General features: G+C 48.6%; 1 protein-coding gene across 1 annotated transcript in view; it reads left to right on the top strand.

Moving 5' to 3' along the window:
* Positions 1 to 1,059: 1,059 nt before the first annotated feature.
* The window catches only part of NUP98 (nucleoporin 98 and 96 precursor), a 94,666-nt gene continuing 86,647 nt past the window's right edge, over positions 1,060 to 9,078 (top strand). The window contains exon 1 of the mRNA XM_073612545.1: positions 1,060 to 1,182. The gene's annotated coding sequence lies outside the window, so the exon portion shown is untranslated. The remainder of the gene's footprint in view (positions 1,183 to 9,078) is intronic.

Here is a 9,078-nt window from a genome sequence, read left to right as displayed (position 1 = left end):
ATGAGGTGGGAGGTCCTTTCTCTCTCAGAGGGTGGGTCTATGAGGTGGGAGGTCCTCTCTGTCAGGGGGCGGGTCTATGAGGTGGGAGGTCCTCTCTGTCAGGGGGTGGGTCTATGAGGTGGGAGGTTCTCTCGCTCTCAGGGGGAGGGTCTATGAGGTGGGAGGTCCTCTCTCTCAGGGGGCGGGTCTATGAGGTGGGAGGTCCTCTCTGTCAGGGGGAGGGTCTATGAGGTGGGAGGTTCTCTCGCTCTCAGGGGGCGGGTCAATGAGGTGGGAGGTCCTCTCTCTCAGGGGGCGGGTCTATCAGGTGAGAGGTCCTCTCAGGGGGCGGGTCTATCAGGTGAGAGGTCCTCTCAGGGGGCGGGTCTATCAGGTGAGAGGTCCTCTCAGGGGGCGGGTCTATCAGGTGAGAGGTCCTCTCAGGGGGCGGGTCTATGAGGTGAGAGGTCCTCTCAGGGGGCGGGTCTATGAGGTGGGAGGTCCTCTCAGGGGGCGGGTCTATGAGGTGGGAGGTCCTTTCTCTCTCAGGGGGCGGGTCTATGAGGTGGGAGGTCCTCTCTCTGTGGGGGGCGTGGCTCCAGTACCAGCCGCATGGTTCAGGCCACACCTGGTGAGTCACATTCTTACTCCGCCCCTTTACTAGCCAACAAAATGGCCGCCTTGGAGGCGGCGACACCTTTGACCCCGTTAGTCGCTGTTCTGTGAAATCAGCTCAGTCTCCCTGTAGCGGACTTCTATCTATTTGTCGGCTTTGTGTCTGACCACCATTTCATGAAAATATCCCATTACTGCGGGGTTTAAATACACCGGAGTTTCTGATTGGTTGGGGAAATTGACAGAACACGTGACGTCTCTCCGGTGTGACGTAAGACAACTCGGTTGCTAGGAGACCGCGCTGACGTCTCCGCTCGTCCATCGCGTGTTTCGTATTTTAAGCTGCGCGCCCGGGAACCAATGAGGAAAGGAGACGCAGCGTGAGGCCCCGCCCACCGCTGACGTTTGTCTTCTGAGGCCACGCCCAGTGCGAGGAGTGGCGGCCGTGCGAGCCTATGGGGGAGCAGGCCGGGGAGGCGGGGCGGGCGTGACGCGGTGACGTCATGACGGTGCGGTGTGCGCCATGTTGATAGGTGACGCATTGTGTATTCCCGCCCGCAGCCGGTGAGGAGAGAAGAGCGGAGAGAGGTGAGGAGACCCCCGGGGGGGAGGACCGGAGGAGGGATACCTTTGTGGAGGCTTCTTCTTGGAGACTGCCGGTTGTAGTTCGGGGGGAGGTTTCCGGTGACACCGCCTGTCCTGTATAGAGGGGGGTCACAAGAACCGGAAGTGAGGGGGAGGGAAGGGATTATCCCCCCCCTCTGTATACACTGAGAATAATCTCTTGATATTTAGGGGAGTCACCTGAGAAGAATGGGGGACACCTGAGATAATCCATCACTTCCTGTTTTATGTGGACCGGAAGTGACGGGAAATCTCCGCACTGGGGACACTTTTCCTCCACACACCATCCAACATGGAGAATATTCACCTCTCTGTGTGTATATATATATATATATATACAGCACCCGCTATGTGCCCCATCACTCACCTACAGGGGGGGGCAGGAGGGGCGTGTGCCCCGGGCTCTGTGGTATCATGTGAGGGCGGGGCTCACTCGTCATTCAGGACACGGATTCCACCAATCAGCGTCTTCCCACGCTGTACATAAACACTCCCTACACACACAGGTAACCCTCTGATGTATAACTCCTCCCCCCAGTGTCATTAGTACAGTGACAGTGCATAGTATCACTGTATTGGTGTCAGAGCTCCTCTCGTGGGGGGAGGGGCGGTAGCAGTAAAACTCCTCTAGTATTAGTGATACTTTGTCTCTCCTATTCTGGAGGGGGTGGGGTGGTTTTATCCCCCTATAAGGGGTTATAAAGGGGTTAAACGCCCCCCTCCCCCTATGTACGGCCACCACTACTCAAACAGTTTCCAGATACTTTGGCAGTGCTGCCCATTCATTCCAATGAGGAGGAGGGGCCCAGGGGGGGCGGTCTCTAGAGATCATGTGACTTCAGTGTTCATGCTTTGGCTCCTCCTTCATATAATCACCTGACATGAGGGGGTGGAGTTTAGAGATGATGTGACTTCTTAGTTACATAGTAGGTGAGGTTGATAAAAGACACAAGTCCAACCTATGTGTGTGATTATGTGTCAGTATTACATTACATATCCCTGTATGTTGTGGTCATTCAGGTGATTATCTAATAGTTTCTTGAAGCTATCAATGCTTCCCGCTGAGACCACTGCCTGTGGAAGGGAATTCCACATCCTTACCGCTCTTACAGTAAAGAACCCTCTACGTAGTTTAAGGTTAAACCTCTTTTCTTCTAATTTTAATGAGTGGCCACGAGTCTTATTAAACTCTCTTCTGCGAAAAAGTTTTATCCCTATTGTGGGGTCACCAGTCCGGTATTTATATATTGTGGGGTCACCAGTCCGGTATTTATATATTGTGGGGTCACCAGTCCGGTATTTATATATTGTGGGGTCACCAGTCCGGTATTTATATATTGTGGGGTCACCAGTCCGGTATTTGTATATTGTGGGGTCACCAGTCCGGTATTTATATATTGTGGGGTCACCAGTCCGGTATTTGTATATTGTGGGGTCACCAGTCCGGTATTTATATATTGTGGGGTCACCAGTCCGGTATTTGTATATTGTGGGGTCACCAGTCCGGTATTTATATATTGTGGGGTCACCAGTCCGGTATTTATATATTGTGGGGTCACCAGTCCGGTATTTATATATTGTGGGGTCACCAGTCCGGTATTTATATATTGTGGGGTCACCAGTCCGGTATTTATATATTGTGGGGTCACCAGTCCGGTATTTATATATTGTGGGGTCACCAGTCCGGTATTTATATATTGTGGGGTCACCAGTCTGGTATTTGTATATTGTGGGGTCACCAGTCCAGTATTTGTATATTGTGGGGTCACCAGTCCGGTATTTGTATATTGTGGGGTCACCAGTCCGGTATTTATATATTGTGGGGTCACCAGTCCGGTATTTATATATTGTGGGGTCACCAGTCCGGTATTTATATATTGTGGGGTCACCAGTCCGGTATTTGTATATTGTGGGGTCACCAGTCCGGTATTTATATATTGGGGGGTCACCAGTCCGGTATTTATATATTGTGGGGTCACCAGTCCGGTATTTGTATATTGTGGGGTCACCAGTCTGGTATTTGTATATTGTGGGGTCATCAGTCCGGTATTTGTATATTGTGGGGTCACCAGTCCGGTATTTGTATATTGTGGGGTCACCAGTCCGGTATTTATATATTGTGGGGTCACCAGTCCGGTATTTATATATTGTGGGGTCACCAGTCCGGTATTTATATATTGTGGGGTCACCAGTCCGGTATTTATATATTGTGGGGTCACCAGTCCGGTATTTATATATTGTGGGGTCACCAGTCCGGTATTTATATATTGTGGGGTCACCAGTCCGGTATTTGTATATTGTGGGGTCACCAGTCCGGTATTTGTATATTGTGGGGTCACCAGTCCGGTATTTATATATTGTGGGGTCACCAGTCTGGTATTTATATATTGTGGGGTCACCAGTCCGGTATTTATATATTGTGGGGTCACCAGTCCGGTATTTATATATTGTGGGGTCACCAGTCCGGTATTTGTATATTGTGGGGTCACCAGTCCGGTATTTATATATTGTGGGGTCACCAGTCTGGTATTTATATATTGTGGGGTCACCAGTCCGGTATTTGTATATTGTGGGGTCACCAGTCCGGTATTTATATATTGTGGGGTCACCAGTCCGGTATTTGTATATTGTGGGGTCACCAGTCCGGTATTTATATATTGTGGGGTCACCAGTCCGGTATTTATATATTGTGGGGTCACCAGTCCGGTATTTATATATTGTGGGGTCACCAGTCCGGTATTTATATATTGTGGGGTCACCAGTCCGGTATTTGTATATTGTGGGGTCACCAGTCCGGTATTTATATATTGTGGGGTCACCAGTCCGGTATTTATATATTGTGGGGTCACCAGTCCGGTATTTGTATATTGTGGGGTCACCAGTCCGGTATTTATATATTGTGGGGTCACCAGTCCGGTATTTATATATTGTGGGGTCACCAGTCCGGTATTTATATAATGAAATCATATCCCCTCTCAAGCGTCTCTTCTCCAGAGAGAATAAGTTCAGAGCTCACAACCTTTCCTCATAACTAAGATCCTCCAGACCCTTTATTAGCTTTGTTGCCCTTCTTTGTACTCGCTCCATTTCCAGTACATCCTTCCTGAGGACTGGTGCCCAGAACTGGACAGCATACTCCAGGTGCGGCCGGACCAGAGTCTTGTAGAGCGGGAGAATTATCGTTTTATCTCTGGAGTTGATCCCTTTTTAATGCCAATATTCTGTTTGCTTTGTTAGCAGCAGCTTGGCATTGCATGTCATTGCTGAGCCTTTCATCTACTAGGACCCCCAGGTCCTTTTCCATCCTAGATCCCCCCAGAGGTTCTCCCCCCAGTCTATAGATTGCATTCAGATTTTTACCACCCAAATCCATAATTTTACATTTTTCTACATTGAACCTCATTTGCCATGTAGTTGCCCCTCCCCCATTAATTTGTTCAGGTCTTTTTGCAAGATTTCCACATCCTGCGGAGAAGTTATCGCCCTGCTTAGCTTAGTATCATCTGCAAATACAGAGATTGAACTGTTTATCCCATCCTCCAGATCGTTTATGAACAAATTAAATAGGATTGGTCCCAGCACAGAACCCTGGGGGACCCCACTACCCACCCCTGACCATTCCGAGTACTCCCCATTTATCACCACCCTCTGAACACGCCCTTGTAGCCAGTTTTCAATCCATGTACTCACCCTATGGTCCATGCCAACGCACCTTATCTTGTACAGTAAACGTTTATGGGGAACTGTGTCAAATGCTTTTGTAAAATCCAGATACACCACGTCTACGGGCCTTCCTTTATCTAGATGGCAACTCACCTCCTCATAGAAGGTTAATAGATTGGTTTGGCAAGAACGATTCTTCATGAATCCATTCTGATTACTGCTAATGATATCGTTCTTATTACTAAAATCTTGTATATAGTCCCTTATCATCCCCTCCAAGAGTTTACATACTATTGATGTTAGGCTAACTGGTCTGTAATTCCCAGGGATGTATTTTGGGCCCTTTTTAAATATTGGTGCTACATTGGCTTTTCTCCAATCAGCTGGTACCATTCCAGTCAATAGACTGTCTGTAAAAATTAGGAACAACGGTCTGGCAATCACCTGACTGAGTTCCCTAAGTACCCTCGGATGCAAGCCATCTGGTCCCGGTGATTTATTAATGTGAAGTTTCTCAAGTCTAATTTTAATTCCGTCCTCTGTTAACCATGTAGGTGCTTCCTGTGTTGTGTCATGAGGATAAACACTGCAGTTTTGGTTACTGAAGCCCCCCGATTCACTCGTGAAGACTGAGGAGAAGAATAAATTCAATACCTTTGTCATCTCCCCATCCTTTGTAACCAGATGTCCTTCCTCATTCTTTATGGGGCCAATATGGTCTGTCCTCCCTTTTTTACTGTTTACATACTTAAAGAATTTCTTGGGATTTTTTTTGCTCTCCTCCGCTATGTGTCTTTCATGTTCTATCTTAGCCGTCCTAATTGCACCCTTACATTTCTTATTGCATTCTTTATAAAGTCTGAATGCTGAGGATGATCCCTCAACCTTGTATTTTTTGAAGGCCTTCTCCTTTGCTTTTATATGCATTTTTACATTGGAGTTAAGCCATCCAGGATTTTTGTTCGCTCTTTTAAATTTATTACCCAATGGGATGCATGGGCTAATGCCCTTATTTAATATGCTCTTAAAGCAAACCCATCTCTCCTCCGTATTCTTTGTTCCTAATATTTTATCCCAATTTATGCCTTTTAGCAAGGTTTGTAGTTTAGGGAAGTTGGCTCTTTTGAAATTCAGTGTCTTTGTGTTCCCTTTATGTTTCCTATTTGTGTGATTTATACTGAAACTAATTGACCTGTGATCGCTGTTACCTAAATTGCCCCGTATTTCCACATCCGTGATCAGGTCTGTATTGTTGGTAATCAGTAGATCTAGTAATGTTTTATTTCTAGTTGGTGCGTCTACCATCTGACCCATAAAATTGTCCTGCAAGACATTAAGGAACTGGCGAGCCTTAAATGAATGCGCGGTTCCCTCCGCCCAGTCTATGTCTGGATAATTAAAATCCCCCATTATGATAACACTTCCCATCCTTGCTGCTAATCCAATTTGTGATAGGAGATCCGTCTCCACTTCCTCCCTCAGGTTAGGGGGCCTATAGCATACTCCCAGTATTATTTTCCCCTTAGCTTCATCCCTTTGGAGCTCTACCCATAAAGATTCCACCTCCTCCCTAGCCCCCTCAGTGATGTCATCTCTCACATTCACTTGTACATTATTCTTGATATATAGGTATACCCCTCCCCCTTTTTTACCCTCTCTGTCCTTGCGGTATAGGGTATACCCTTGAATGTTTGCCAGCCAATCATGAGAGCTGTTGAACCAGGTCTCTGAAATTCCCACAAAATCCAAATCCTCCTCGTACAACAGTATCTCTAGTTCACCCATCTTGTCCGCCAGGCTCCTGGCATTGGTGAACATGCCACATAGTTTAGACCAGTCGCATATTGTCCTCGTATTGGGTGTTTCAAGATTGCAACTAGGACTTGCTACTATACTTACCTTGTGTTTATGTGCTTTGGTCAACCTACCACTAATGCCCCCAATACTACCCTCTGGAATATCTTCCGCGCTGGCTATCACTGTCTCTGGACCCTCCCCCCATCGCCTAGTTTAAAAACCCCTCTAACTTTTTGGCCATCTTCATTCCCAGCAGATCTGCACCCTCCTCATTTAGGTGCAGTCCGTCCCTTCTATAGTACCGGTTACCGACTGAGAAGTCGGCCCAGTCCTCCAGGAACCCAAACCCCTCCTTACTACACCAGCTCTTCAGCCACTTGTTTACTTCCCTAATCTCCCTCTGCCTCTCTGGCGTGGCTCGATGTACCGGTAGTATTCCTGAGAACACTACCTTGGAGGTCCTTTTCCTCAATTTAGCACCTAAGTCCCTAAAATCGTTCTTTAGGACACTCCATCTGCCTCTGACTTTGTCATTGGTGCCAACGTGCACCATGACAGCCGGGTCTTCCCCAGCCCCTCCCAGTAATCTGTCCACAAGATCCGTGATGTGCCGAACCCGAGCGCCCGGTAGACAACATACTGTTCGGGGCTTCAGGTCTTGGTTACAGATTGCCCTCTCTGTCCTTCTAAGAATTGAGTCCCCTACCACCAGAATCTGTCTTTCCTTTCCCTTCGCTTCCCCCCCATCTCACTGGAGGAGTTCTTCCCCTGGCAGCTAGGAGAGTCCCTCATCTCCAGCAGTGCTGGTCCCTGACTGGTTTCACCAATGTCACTCAATGGAGCGTACTTATTGGGATGCTCCAGTCCTGGATCGGCCTCCCTGGCACTTCCCCCTCTACCCCTCCTGACTGTCACCCATCTACTCTTTGCTAGTGCCTGCACCTCTTTGTCTCCACCCGCCTCTGTGCTGGCCCCTGCCGGCACCTCTTTGTCTCCACCCGCCTCTGTGCTGGCCCCTCCTGCACCTCTTTGTCTCCACCCGCCTCTGTGCTGGCCCCTGCCACTTCTGTGTTGATTCTTTGGCTCCTCCTTCATGTAATCACCTGACATGAGGGGGGCGGTCTCTAAAGATGATGTGACTTCTGTCTGTCGATTCCTCAGCTCCTCCCATCTCATGGTCACATGACCGGTTGGGATGTACTGATGAGGAGTAGTGGTGATTATTTTCCTCCATACACAATGAAGGGAGACATCGCACAGGAAGTTTCCCGCACTTCTCCTGTGTGATCCCCGGCCTGTCATAGTGATCTCCACACAGGAGAGGTGATCCCTGGCCTGTCATAGTGATGTCATAGTGATCTTCCTCTCCTCCGGAACCTTTCCTTCCCCGCTCAAACATGCACTGGTTACCCCCATACTCAAAAAACCCTCACTAGACCCCACCTGTTTGAATAACTTAAGACCCATCTCCCTTCTCCCGTTTGCCTCCAAGCTCATCGAACGCCTTGTCCATGACCAAATGAGTCGCTACCTCACAGACAACAACAACCTTCTCCACCCCCTACAGTCTGGCTTCCGCCTACAACATTCGACTGAAACTGCCCTACTAAAACTCACCAATGACCTAATAACTGCCAAAACCAATGGCCACTACGCCATACTCATACTTTTAGACCTCTCTGCTGCCTTTCACACAGTTGACCACCTGCTGCTCCTCAGCAAATTACACTCCCTTGGCCTCCGTGATTCTGCATTATCCTGGTTCTCCTCCTACCTATCTCAGCGCACTTTCAGTGTCACTTACAACTCCATCTCCTCCGCTCCCCTTCCTCTTTCTGTTGGGGTACCCCAAGGCTCCGTCCTTGGGCCCCTCCTATTCTCACTCTATACCTCTTCCCTGGGCCAGTTGATAACCTCCCATGGCTTCCAATACCACCTCTATGCCGATGACACACAGATCTATCTCTCCACTCCTCAACTCACCCCCTCTATCTCCTCACAGATCTATCTCTCCACTCCTCAACTCACCCCCACTATCTCCTCACAGATCTATCTCTCCACTCCTCAACTCACCCCCACTATCTCCTCACAGATCTATCTCTCCACTCCTCAACTCACCCCCACTATCTCCTCACAGATCTATCTCTCCACTCCTCAACTCACCCCCACTATCTCCTCACAGATCTCTCTCTCCACTCCTCAACTCACCCCCACTATCTCCTCACAGATCTATCTCTCCACTCCTCAACTCACCCCCACTATCTCCTCACAGATCTATCTCTCCACTCCTCAACTCACCCCCACTATCTCCTCACAGATCTATCTCTCCACTCCTCAACTCACCCCCTCTATCTCCTCACAGATCTATCTCTCCACTCCTCAACTCACCCCCACTATCTC

Source organism: Aquarana catesbeiana, linkage group LG02 (assembly GCF_042186555.1).
Source record: "Aquarana catesbeiana isolate 2022-GZ linkage group LG02, ASM4218655v1, whole genome shotgun sequence".
Classification (NCBI taxonomy): Eukaryota; Metazoa; Chordata; class Amphibia; order Anura; family Ranidae; genus Aquarana; species Aquarana catesbeiana.
The sequence above is the reverse complement of the archived record's forward strand: the minus strand, read 5'-3'. Positions and strand labels throughout refer to the sequence as shown.